The 13,808-nt window shown below is 38.4% G+C and overlaps 1 long non-coding RNA gene across 1 annotated transcript; it reads left to right on the forward strand.

Moving 5' to 3' along the window:
* The first annotated feature begins 10,394 nt into the window (after window positions 1–10,394).
* LOC148114942 (uncharacterized) lies at window positions 10,395–13,418 on the forward strand. The gene is made up of 3 exons (XR_015733422.1): window positions 10,395–10,534; window positions 10,647–10,773; window positions 13,282–13,418. It is a non-coding gene; the product is annotated as an uncharacterized LOC148114942 (long non-coding RNA).
* The last annotated feature ends 390 nt before the right edge of the window (window positions 13,419–13,808 follow it).

Raw genomic sequence — 13,808 nt, forward strand, 5'->3', positions numbered from 1 at the left:
ATGAAAAGATAATAGAATTGATATTATGTAAACATCTATTTTTATTTCATTTAAGCCAGCAGGTGTAATTTTAAGACATATACTTTAGGAAACTTCGAACCTTTTGGAAACAGCAAAATATGGAAGAAGATTTTCCTGCTGTAGCTCAAGAAATAATAACCAAGCATTCCCCAGAGAAAACAAAAGTATATACCAAGAGGACAGCTCGCTCTGTGAGAGAAAACAAATCTTTGAGATGAAGTCAAACCTGTTTTGTGACTTGGAGTGGAACAAATTTGACCTGTCAAGGTGATAAAACTACAATAATCAAAACAAAAAAGATGGGGAAGCAAGAAATTCTGTTTTGGGTCCCAAATCCTCAAAAATACTTATTCCCAGAGATGTACATGAAGGCAAACAAATCTTATCTGTGGAATGAACTGGCCCCGGAAATGCGTAAGGTCTCCGACCTTCGTGTATTTCGCTGTGCCCTCAAGACCCTGCTGTTCCGCCAGGCCGGGCTATCAGTGTAATGATTTTAAATTGGGTGTTTTAAATTTTGGGGGTTTTAAATCTGAGCCGAAATTATTTAATAATTTTAATTATTTTTAATTGATGTCTGTCTTTGTGCTTTTAATAGGCTGTACACCATCCTGAGTCCTTCGGGAGAAGGGCAGTATAGAAATAAAATTATTTATTTATTTATTTATTTATTTATTTATTTATTTATTTATTTATTTATTTATCTATTACCATCCTACATTTCCAATATGTCCACCAGTTTTCCAATATTTCCCCCCCCAAAAAAAACCTCTTTAAGAATCAACTTTTGGGCCAGAGAAATGCATTGGGCAACAATCTAGATATTAGATTTTCCTTGGGGATTAAAAATTAGAAATTGGAGATTAATGCTACCACCAATAGCCTCCCACCGACCAGTACGCTCCCATAGAGAGGGGCTCCTCCGGGTGCCGTCGGCCAAACAATGTCAACTGGCGGCCCCCAGGGGGAGAGCCTTCTCTGTGGGGGCACCTACTATCTGGAACGAGCTCCCCCCCAAGATACGGAGGATTCCGGATCTGCGTACCTTCCGTCGCGCGCTTAAGACGTTCCTATTCCATCAAGCTGGCCTGACCTAAATTTTTCCTCTTTTAAATGGGAATTTTAAATTTGGTTTTAAATTATTGGGGTTTTAAAATGGTTCAGCCAAATTTATTTAATTTGTTTTATCGCCATTTTAAATTTTGTATTTATATGTTTTATTTTATGGCTGTTCACCGCCCTCAGTCCTTCAGGAGTAGGGCGGTATACAAATTTAATAATAATAAAAAAAAAATTATAGATTAATCATCTATAAATGTCAGTGCATTTATAGATGTCAGTGGGATTTTCAGACCAGGTTCCAAAATAAAGATTTAATGAAAAGAATTACTTATAGAATTAAAAGATAGAATATACACACATAGGAACAGAATAGTTTGAGGTGAAAAATAATTTAAAAAATAAAAAAATAATTGCAAATCTCTCCAGATAATTCCATCTATACCTGTTTGTTGGCTTTTTACCAGCTTCCCATTTGTAAACTGATATTAATCTATCTGGCACTCTTGCATCCTCTGCCTGCCACTTCTGATTGGAATAATGCTTAAAGCTCGCAGTCATCTACCCCCCAAATTCTGCTGTGCCCTGCCCTGGGGCTTTATTGAGGGAGCTTTAAGCTTCTTGGTTACCTCATGGAGTGACTTCTTCCCCTTCACTGGAGATTTTCAAAGTAGGCTGAATAGTTATCTACCAGGGCCATCCTTAGTAGATAACTATTCAACCTACTTTAGCCTACCTAGTGAATTCTGCAGTGTGCAGGAGTTTGGATTTGATCTCTTCGGTGCCTTCTAAGTCTATTTTAGATTAGATTAGATTTATTGGACTTCTATACCGCCCTTCTCCCGAAGGACTCAGGGCGGTGTACAGCCATATTAAAACACATATAGATTTACAAAATTTAAAAACAATTTAAAACCGAATATATGAAAATTTGGCCCACAAAATTAAAAAACTAACATACACCCATTATAAAATTCGTATTAGGCCAGCCCGGCTTGTTGGAACAAAATTATGATTTTATAATTCTCTAGAACTCCTTTAATCCTGAACCAGGAGTTGAAATCTTATCATGATTTTTTTAAAGTTATAGTCATAGTATCAACCAATGGTGAATTCCAAATTTTTTACTACCGGTTCTGTGGGTGTGGCTTGGTGGGCATGGTGTGTTTGGTGGCATGGCTTGGTGGGTGTGGCAGGGGAAGGATACTGCAAAATCTCCAATCCCACCCACTCCAGGGGAAGGATACTGCAAAATCTCCATTCTCTCCCCACTCCTGGGGGAAAGGATATTGCAAAATCTCCATTTCCACCCCACTCTGGGGCCAGCCAGAGGTGGTATTTGCCGGTTCTCTGAACTACTCAAAATTTCCACTACCGATCTCCAGAATCTGCTACCGGTTCTCCAGAATCTGTCAGAACCTGCTGGATTTCACCCCTGGTATCAACCTCGATTCCTATGCATCATATCTCTACAAAAATCCATGAAAGTCCCTTTAGCAGCAAAAATCCCATGGAAGTGCAGAGCCCAGTGGGCTGTTCTGTAGCAGACCAATGGTGTACAACAGATCGCTGACTTAGTATAGTAGTAAGTAAAGAAAATGACTCTTTTGGAGAAATGCAGGAAATGTTACCTAGGCAAAAGAGGGCTGAAATACTTTTCAAGTTCAGGACAACAAGCTAACAGTTGGAAGTGGATCAGGCAGGTGCCTCCCTAATTCACTGAACTATAGAAAGGAAGAGAAGATACAGCACAATCAGACTTGCAGGATTCTCTTCCTGTATTATAACCACTTTACTAGCCTTCCTATGGAGCTGAGTTTTTGGTCTGGTCTATCTGATGGGCTGTACACCTCTGAAGATTCCTTTTCCATGCACCTACAATAGGTACCTGCCCTGTCTTCTGGCATAAGATGGAAAACACAACTTTCATGCTGAAACATCTTAGCCGAGGTTCAGCCTGCATTAGGATGGGCTGGCCTTAAAATGTAGACTATGTTTGGAGGACATGTCCTCACAAAACAGCAGAGTGGCTTCATACCATAGTAAGCCGCACTTACTACATACAGTCCTAAATGTACAATACTTAGATAGATGTTGGTTATAGGATTTCAGCTCTAACCTTAATTCGGATATTAGAGGGAGAAGTGCTCTTATACATTCAATGCAGGGGTGAAATGTAAAATTTGTTACTACCGGTTCTGTGGGCGTGGCTTGGTGGTGGGGGGAATGTGACTGGGTGGGTGTGGCCAACTTTTTTTTTTTTAAAACTTTTCAAAGCATTTTTTCTAATGCTTTGAAAAGCCTCTCTGATGATCAGGCAACTCAGCTGGGATTGTCAGAGACTTTTCAAAGCATTTTTTTTACCACCTCTTCGGCCAAGAGGTTGCAGAAAAAAATGCTTTGAAAAGCCTCTGATGATCCCAGCTGAGCCGCATGATCATCAGAGGCTTTTTTTTTTTACTTTTAAAAGCATTTTTTCGTCGGAAGAGGTTGTAGAAAAAATGCTTTTAAAAGTTTTTTTTTAAAAAAAGCCTCTGATGATCGTGCGGCTCAGCTGGGCGTGGGGTGGGGGGGCGCAGGGATTTTTGCTACCAGTTCTCCGAACCACCCGCCGCCATCGCTACCGGATCGGGTGATCCGGTCCGAACCGGGAGCATTTCACCCCGATTCAATGCATTTCAATAGCACAGGGTTGGGAACAGAGAGAGGGAGAAAGCTTAGTCTTCCAAATTTATACGAATATTGCAGCAACAACAGCAGCCAAGCACAGCTAATTTCATCTTGATTTCTGGGCAGCGTCTGCAGAAAAGCTTGGCAAGGTGTCTAGAGTCTAAGAGGAAGGCCAGTCAGACAATAATATAATGACTGCATTGTTTAATTTGCTGCTGTCTTCATTTCATTTTATGGGTTTTTATTAAAGTTATTTGCTTTTGATCTCTTGCTTTCCTTTGTGTTTAGTTCATCTCATATAACATCTGCTCTATATCTTATCAGAAAATAGAGATAATGCCATAAAAAATCCTTTCTGTGAAAATAAAATGTCTTTGGCAGGGCATCTGGTAGAGAGAGATAGTGCAGTTTCTCACTCACCTAAGCTGCAATCTGCTCACGTACAAAATAACGAATGATTCAGGGTGAAGTCCATCTGCTTGGGAAGCCAACCAGCTGTTGATTCCTTATTCCAGGCATCTCTAATCTTCTTCAGTCTAGTTTTCCATTTTCCCCTCCAAAAGAACATTCCATAGCCCAGAAAATGGCAAACTGATGGTCAATTTTGGCATGTAACCCTTTTGTGATTTTGTTGGTTTCCAAATCATACTGCCCACATTTGTCTTTACTGCATTTCACTTAAAACAAATCCAATAGCATTTGTGTTTGGCTTCTACCAGTAATCTTGATAGATATATAGAGATGTAGCCATGTAGATAAGTAGAAAAGGCTCCAAATTTCTGCCTTGGCCTTTCCAGTGACATCATGCAAATTCTTCTCCTCTTCCTTCTTTTCCTGCAAGATGTAAGATCTGCTTCTTGGATCATTTCGTATGATCAGATACAGCAACCAGGTTCAGCTAGGTGATTTACATATCCATATCATGTCCTGACACTTTCGTTTAGGTCACTGCAGAGAAGCAACAAGTGTAATTCTAGGAAGGCAGATATACAATTTTATAGTTTCGTCCAAAACTGTTCTTTTTTTTCTTATCACACCTAGTTTGTGAGCATAGACCAAGAAAATGTGTAATTGATGGGCAGCAGTGTTGATGACAGATGAGATAAGGTGATTGGAGTATTGATTTGTCAGAAATGGTATAGGGTCTCTTGCTTGAGCAGGGGGTTGGACTAGATGACCTATAAGGTCCCTTCCAACTCTGTTAATCTGTTATCTGATGGATCTCAGCAACATGGCTGCACATGTTAGTATTTACTATGGTAGTAAATTATACAAATTAATCTACCATAGTGTGTCCCGTAACTAAGGTATGGTTACTGGACACACTATGGTAGATTAATTTGTATCCTTCGTTGACATCATGGGACTTTGGGCCTTTCCAACACATCTCTTGTATGCACCCAATATCCACCTTGTGTTGCTTTAGCAAACTCACAGTTTCTGCAAACTCACAACTGAGTCCATTCAAGCTGCTGACCCTTGGTGTAGTAATATGTAATCATGTTGGTCAAGCCTTGGTGGCGCAGCAGACTAAACTGCTGTTAAAGTAGCACTTAGCTGCCAGCTGCCTGCAATTACTGTGAGTTCAATTCTCACCAGGCTCAAGGTTGACTCAGCCTTCCATCCTTCCGAGGTAGATAAAATGAGGACCCGGTTTGCGGGGGCAATAAGCTGACTTTGTATAAAATAGAACACCGCTTAGGGGGGCCCAAAAAGCCCTACTAAGCAGGTATATACAAAAGTATGAAGGCTATTGCTTAATGCATTGTAAGCCGCCCTGAGTCTCCGGAGAAGGGCGACATATAAATCGAATGAATGAATGAATGAATGAATGAATGAATGAATGAATAAATAAATAAATAAATAAGCTAACTTCTTTAGCTGGTTCTTCCCTTAATCAACCACTCTCAGATTCTTCCTATATCCCCAAAAAAGTACAATCACTTTTTTTTTGCATTTGCAAAAAAAAAAAAAAAAAAGATACAAAAATATAGGAAAAATACAGGAAAAATATTTCCTGTAGATACCTTGCATGTTTTTTTGACCTGAACCTTTGAAGACAAGTTTGAGTTCCCTTTTTTCAAAGTGCTTTTCCCCCCCAAGTATGGGAAAGCTAATCAGTGTATTCTCTACTCCAGTATTTTATTGTTCCAACCTTCCTCCTCAATAGCTTGGCCAGTGCAGGATCACATTTTACAAGAAAGTTGATAAGTCAGTGTCTGGATCTTATTTTCTCTCCTGTTTATTTAATTCAGTGTTCCTGTGTGCTTCTAAGAGCAGGTTTGAGAGACTCTCTAAGGGTTAAAAGAAATAAGAGTAAATAAATTCTAAAATCCATGGTATCAATATCAAAGCTGGACTCCCTTTAGGTTCTTTGTTTCATTTTTAATTTTGCAGTTCCACAAAGCACTCTCTTTTCCTCTGTTGTTCGAATCCCTCATGCAGAGAAATGAGGAGTTTCCTTTGATCAACAATCATTGGCAGCTTCTGCAATCTGTCACATTCCAGATGGATTAACTTGATTTGGAGTGACTATTTTTGGCCCTTAAATCATCTGGGCCTTTGAACTGCTGATGCAATGAGAACAATGATCTGGAAATCTTGCATGGAGTTATTAGTGGTCTGTGTCTTGTTGCTATGGTGATATGGCTGGACCATACACTACTCCAATAGAAGAGTGTACTATTCTCTATCTATGTATTTGTTTGGGAGACTGGTTGTTTGCTCATTGGGAGAGCTTTAAGGCTTTCTTATCATGCAACAACTGTCCAGATACCACAGCACAGGTTATGGCATGGAAATGTGACCAAGTTAGTGTATCTAATCCATCCTTTCTCAATCTGAAGTGCATGTGCTGGATAAGAGTTGTGGGAATGGTAGTTCATAGGTGCTTCAAGGTCACTAAGAAGGAGAAATAATACTGATCACCATGACAGGCATCTACTGTCAGTTATAGCAATAGCTTTTTCTCTCTTACAAATAGAGTGACAGTATGAGATGAATCCTACAATTATTACCAAGCATAGTCTCTGTTGGAAAAGGACAACAGCTTTAAGAGCCTCTAAACAGATTCAGGTTTGCTGGTTGAATGGATGATTTATTGTATTTATATTACCTTAATGATTATCCCAACATATGAATATGGAGCAGAGCCATATTTGACATACCGTATTTTTTGGAGTATAAGACACACTTTTTTCCCTCCTAAAAGAGGCTGAACATTTGGGTGTGTCTTATACTCTGAATGTAATCCCGCCCACCAGCCGCCCCCCACCCGCCGGCCTCCATGTGTCCTCTTATGTTTTTGGGCTCCGCGAGTTGCATTTTCAGCCTCCAAATGCTCTGTTTGAGAGCCCTTCAAGGCTGTGGCGATCACCAAAGCACATCGCTGCCGATCGCCGCCCAAAGACACGATGCATTTGGAGGCTGAAAACGCAATGCGTGGTGCCCAAAATGGCTACCCAGAACAGCTGCTGCCTTCTCTTACCCCTTTCGTGCTTCACTTGCTTTAGTCACTGGAGCTCCCTCTGATGATCAGCTGTGCTTTTGAAGCTGTTTTTCAGCCCCAACTGTGAGTGATTTTCCATGCTTTGCCTACTTTTCTAATTGCTGCTTCCTCTGACGATCATCTGTGCTTTAGAAGCTGTTTTTTAGACCCAACCAACCTCAACCTCAAAACCAGCGAGTGAACTAATGTGCTAAAGCTGACCTAACTAAGGACGCTAGCCAGATGAATACCTGGTAGGCAGAATTTTTTTCCCCTATTTTCCTCCCCAAAAACTAAGGTGCGTCTTATACTCCGGTGTGTCTTATACTCCGAAAAATACGGTATTTGTTCAACTTCTGTCTTTCTTTCTGCCAAACGTTCTTTTCATTTTATTACCCAAAATCTGGGAGACAAGAGTTCCTGTACGTTAGCTACAGTGGGACCTAAAACTGGGTCCCCTTGCTCTTATTCTATATTCCTGATCCTTGCCACTACATCACATTGGTTTTCATATCAAAATTTCCACCAACATGATAGTGACATATATCTGAATATTAATGAAATCCATAGAGTATAGCTCCTCCCTCCCAGACAGCCACATGGTTCACATAAAATTTTCTAAGGAAGAGGTCTTTGGACACAATCTGATTGCATGAGGTAATAACATCCACTTGGCTTCAAGAAGAGAAGCTAAATGGCCCATTAATTAATTTCATCCGATGACTCTTTGTTGTAATATCTTAAAGGAAGGAGAGGGGGAAAAACACCCTATTAATTTTCTCTATCATGCATGGTATTAGACACCTCTAACAGTACCCATTTACTCATATTTTTTTTTGCACTAAAAAGCCACAGACATCATAAGCTTTCCTCATGAAAGAGTTGTTTCCTTTTAATCTAATGAAGCCAATTCAGTTTTCAGCATCTTTTCCTCAGATCTACAAAGACCGGTTTTAAGCACCAAGTTAAACTATGGTTTTTCTCTTCTTTGTTTTTGTTTATTTGTTTTTACTTAAGCCACCATTACAGACTGATTTTACACAACACTAATCAAGTAATCAACTGTCTTACAAAGGATCATGAATGGGTTCACACAAATAGAATTGCCTATGCCAGTAGCATTGTGACTGAGGACTTCATTGAACTGCTAACTTGGCCATCAGAAGAATGAGCAGACAAGTGTTTCTAGACAACAAAAATGGATGACATCACCACTATTAATCCTCCAATCACTCCAAACAATATTAGAGTTGGTGTTTTTTCCTATTCCATTTCTAAAGTGCACTTTTCCATATTAGGTTGCCTATAGTTCTATCTTTTTCAGGTATGCACTTCAATCTGTGTATGTTTCTTGTCTAGCAGTAGAAGAAGACTAGTTCTAAATGTAGCAAAAACATTTTAGTTTTTATTATTATTTTTCTTACCCTGGGCTTCCCAATTTCCCTTGCGTTTTAAAAAGAAGTTTGAAAGGTTTCCCCCTTAGCTCCCAAATAAATTATGCAACAGGTAGAGATTAGCTTAGTTTGATTCCACACAGTACATGATGCTACATGTAAGAATGAACCACGAACTAGCAGTTCTGAACATAGTAACTAGTGATTGAGATCAAAAGTCCAGATCAACTTTACCCAACAGGACAGAGAATTGTATTTAGTTGTTCAGTTCCACATTTTTGACCCCAAACACCCATATATAATTCAGTTTATATTTGATAATGTGCACTTCTCTGAATTTCTCAGTGAAATTCACCATAATTGAATTGGCCAGCTGATGGCACTATCCTGTCAGATAAACACACTCAGTCAGCCAAGGCACCAATTACTTTGCTATGAGCTCTTGCATAGATTTAAAAAACACAAGCTACAGAACAGTGAAAATTATGTCCGGATATTGTATGACAAAGTTAAACAACATAACTGTAGAACAAAACAGCATTTTTAGTGGTTTATTATGGCTTTGTTTATCTATCAGAGACATCAAACATATTACTGTGAAATAGTGTTATTTAGATATTGTTATGTACAGAGAGACCTGAAAGGCCATTCTTCCTTGTATGGAATAGTTGATGGGAAGATTGTTATGCTTTGCTAATTGTTTTAACAACATTTTATATCCATTTTCTAAAAGAGTTTTCATAATTCCTAGACTCAATGCTCTTCATTTACTCAAAGGAAGATTTTGTGGAAGAAAATTTGCACATGCTCTTATCCTGCTTTTTTATTTGACAGGGAAATAATATTATATTAGAAGGAGAATGGCCTGGTAGGCAAATCTAGTATTTTCCCTTCTAACCATGATACTGCTCTATTAACCAGTAACTGCCTTCTAACCTGTCTTCTAATCAGTAACCATGATTCTCTGCTATTGGTTAAATACTATAGTTATATTAGATAATTGCACTTAGGTTGACTTCTCTATTCTAATTTTATTACGTTGAAATGTTTGTATTTAATTAATTACATGCAGTCTTTGCAGATGATGATGATATGGTATATTATATATGATATAGGTATTAGAGAATGGACTATTCAATTCCTGTGCCATAAAAGATGGGTAAGGTGACCACGTAGATGCAGCCATTTGGTTTTCCAGGCAGCAATACTGGTTTGCTGCTGCTGCCTTCTGAGATTCTCTGACAATGTCTCATCCAGGACCAACCTAATTTAGTGTCCCAGCCCATCCAATCTTGACTTGATGCTGCAATCTATTGAGACTATTGTTCCTTATATAAGCTAGATATAAACTGGAATAATATATTATTAGAACTAACTGTACTGCAAAGCATTAAATAAGCTTTTGAGTTCTCCAGAATTGTTCAAAATATTTTTAAAATGTACTTGAAGAGTTCAAGTTCAGGTAAACGAAAAAAAACCTGCCTTCCTTATTTATAATTTCCTCAGGAATTAGACATCAATCTTGTAATATGGCTTGAGTGTCAATGAATATATAAAGTAAGGTTCAAACCTCCCTCCAAATTGCTAAAATCTCATCCAAAATCTTGCATGTTTTTATGAGATTCTACCTGTGCATGTAACAAATGATTATAGGTGTTCTGTTATTTTTCAAGTACTCTAACTTTTAAAGATCAACAATACAGTTATATAATTTTTGCTGAAACCTGCAGTTGGAGTCTGTACACAGCTCTCAGAGAAAAGAGAAGACATAAATGCAACGCATCTCCTCCTCCTCGTTGACCATAATCCAATGGAAAGGAACACATACAATATCAGACAGCATGTGATTCAAGAAACCAAAAAATACCTGATTTATTACTGAGGTTACTAAACAAAACACAAGGTACCAATGACTGATTTTGTGTGGTGTGCTCAGTAATTGGCTATGAATTTGTGTTTGAATCCTCTGCACTAGAGATGGGAGGCTCAAATATATTCTGTTTGGTTGCTTTCAGCTCAAAATCTAACCACCTATGAAGATAAATGCAGTCCACCAATTGTGTATGTGGGCCTACACAGACAAATGAAGAAACTTCTTGTTTGTTGATTGGTTCAGCAAACCAAAGAAAATGTGATGTCCAGGTGACTGTGCTTTACTGTATTTCTAGCAGTGTAACAGCTACTATGTGCGACAAACACAAGACTAGTACAGTGTATCCATGAACACCAACTAGTAGTCAGAAAACACAATGAAAAGTCATTTATTTGGTAACACATGAACAGACTTATCCATAGTTCCAACTGGGAAACAATAACATCCTAGACCAAACTAAATCCAAAAACCTTGCATTCTGACAAATCAACCATTGTAGACACATTGACATATACTAGATTCAAAAGAAGCAATAACAAATTTAAGAAGGAAGCAAAAAGGCCAAAACACATCCACTCCAGCAGTCAACATCTAGATAAGCAGGGATTAACAGTAGCCAAACACTCAAGGAAAAAAAACAAAACAAAACCCTAATCAAGGAACTACAAAGGGAAAAAACATATTCCCACCAAAACTGACAAGTCAAGGGAGCAAACTCCATTTTCATCTGCAAGCAAACAACCAAGCTCAGAGAGCACCAAGGACTCCATAGTTCAACCGTGAGCTACATATATTCTCTTCAAAGAAGATGTACCAGGCATCTGACAGGCCCATGATCCCCTGCTGCTGAGCTCCATTATCTTAGTGAGTCACTTGTGTTATAGAGCAGTCTTAAGGAAAATAAAATAAAATAAATGAGTTGTCAGGTTGCAAAAAGTTAAAAACATATAAGTTGCTTGGCAAATCAACTTGAAAAACAGTATGACTTGTTCACTGGAGCCTTGGCTCTGCCACTGTAATTAATTTTGTTATAAGAGTGAAAGTTGCTATAGACATTAAGCAGGCATCATTGCTTGTAAGGTCTCCTACGAATCAGAATTATGTGCATGAAAAATATGCCCCTTTGTTCTCAAGGGCCAACATCATTGCTAATGTGCCATGTTAGGATATGGTTTGAGCCTACACTTTCATTCTTTATCTGCTATCCACTGCTATTCTGCAATTACTATCCTAAACTTTTTTATAAAGTGAAGGAGTTGATTTGATTAAAAGGCCCACTAGTAAAATAGTTACAGTACATAGGAATATGTGTAATGGCCATTTGAACAGTTATAGAATACAAAACCATTCAAAATGGCCATTACATCAGGGGTGAAATCCAGCAGGTTCTGACAGCTTCTGGAGAACCTGTAGCGGAAATTTGAGCAGTTCGGAGAACTGGCAAATACCACCTCTGGCTGGCCCCAGGAGTAGGGAGGGAATGGGGATTTTGCAGTATCCTTCCCCTGCCACACCCACCAAGCCTTGCCCACCAAGCCAAGCCACGCCGACGAAGCCACGCCCACAGAACCAGTAGGAAAAAAAATTGGATTTCACCACTGTATTACATGCATTGCTAGAAATAAGAGAGACAATCACAAAACATAATTAAGATTTAATTTCAAGAGACACTTGCTCATATTCTGAGTAGCAGATCCTATTTGGATTTCTGCATATAAGAGCAATTAGACAATGAGAATAAATGATGGGCCTTACTCATTGCTAGCTTCCTGCTTGTGACAATGTCAAACTGAACCTTGCTTGTCTTGTCATTTCTAGCTATTAAATATACCCTAAGGAATCACCAGCTATTGTTGAGTCAGCCACCAAATGACATTAGTTTTAGCAATTAATTTTGTCTCATAGCAGAACAAAATTAACATATCCTAGAACAGAAAGCATCTTTTCAAAAGTGAAGGACCTTTTGGGCAGCATTGAGGATTCAGTAACCTGGTCCAGACAACAGATTATAGTCAACATATAAGTTTTTGTTTTCCTAATAATTTATATGATATATGTTTCCTAACAATAATTTCCTTAAATTATTAGAAAACCATAAAGCCATCTACAGGCTAATTAAGAAAATCAGGAGCCCAATCAGTCCATGTTCAACTTTATTTTCCAAGAAAGATTAATACCAAAGCCGAAAGCATACAGTACTTGAAAACAAAAGTGATATCTGATTTGCAATGATCCAGCTTGCACCTTTTAAAATTATCATTTTAAATTGTAAACTATGAGAGAGTGTGGAAGGAGCCAGGAAGGTATTTGTGAGCAACAAGCTCCATGGGCCTCATGTTGAAGGCTATGATGTGTGATTATGTTCAATTATATTTTGATTGCATGATGGTCTTTAAGGGTGAACAAAGAACTTTTGCTACTCTTAATCCAAATAAAGAAAAAGTAAAATCATCTCTGCATTACCAGGCAATGTTCTTCTCTTCCACGTTGAACTACAATGACATTCATTGTTGGCAAAAGTTACCTTCTTGTTTCAGACTTCCATTGTCAACTAAATGTTACAGTCTCTGACTAGCCAGGATATTTTTGATGTAATCCTTGGTTCATAGAATCATTGAATGTAGAGATTGAAAGGATTTTGGAAGTGTCTATTCCTACATCTTGCCCATTATGTGAAACCAATATCACCAAAAGTTGACTATTCAGTCTCTGTTTAAGTACAAACATTCTCTGAAATGCTCTGTTCTAGTAATTATATTGGTTATTCTCCTTTGCAGATTCTCCAGTTTGTCATGGTCCTTCCTAAACTGTGATACTCAGAATGAAAGGGAAAGAATACTGGGCATAAGTACATGAGAGGAGAATTATGACAGTTTGGTGAATATGAACGAACAGTGCAATTATGGGTTCAAGGAAAGCAAATGCAATCCTAGGATGCATCAATAAAAATACAGTGTCAAGATTGTTCTTCTCTATTCTATGATAGAATAAGGGACGTTGGGGAATCTTCTGCACTGTATTATGTTTGCATGACTTGTGTCAACTTTCTGCAACTTGAAACTTTCCAGACACATTTGAGACCAACTCTCAACATTTCCCACTAGCATCGCCAACTGCTTTAAGATTGAAAAGTTAGGAGATTTTTAGAAAAATGAGGCATGCAGGCCAGACCCTTGATGTCTCTGATCTCTCCATACTGCATGGAAAGTAACATGAAGATGGTTTCTATCGTGATTATCAGAAATGAAACGAACCTTCACATGATTGGCAACTTCTTTCCTGGTTGCTCAAAGACTTTTCTACT

The sequence above is a fragment of the Pantherophis guttatus genome, chromosome 3, assembly GCF_059756535.1.
Source record: "Pantherophis guttatus breed Tessera chromosome 3, ASM5975653v1, whole genome shotgun sequence".
NCBI classification, from domain to species: Eukaryota; Metazoa; Chordata; class Lepidosauria; order Squamata; family Colubridae; genus Pantherophis; species Pantherophis guttatus.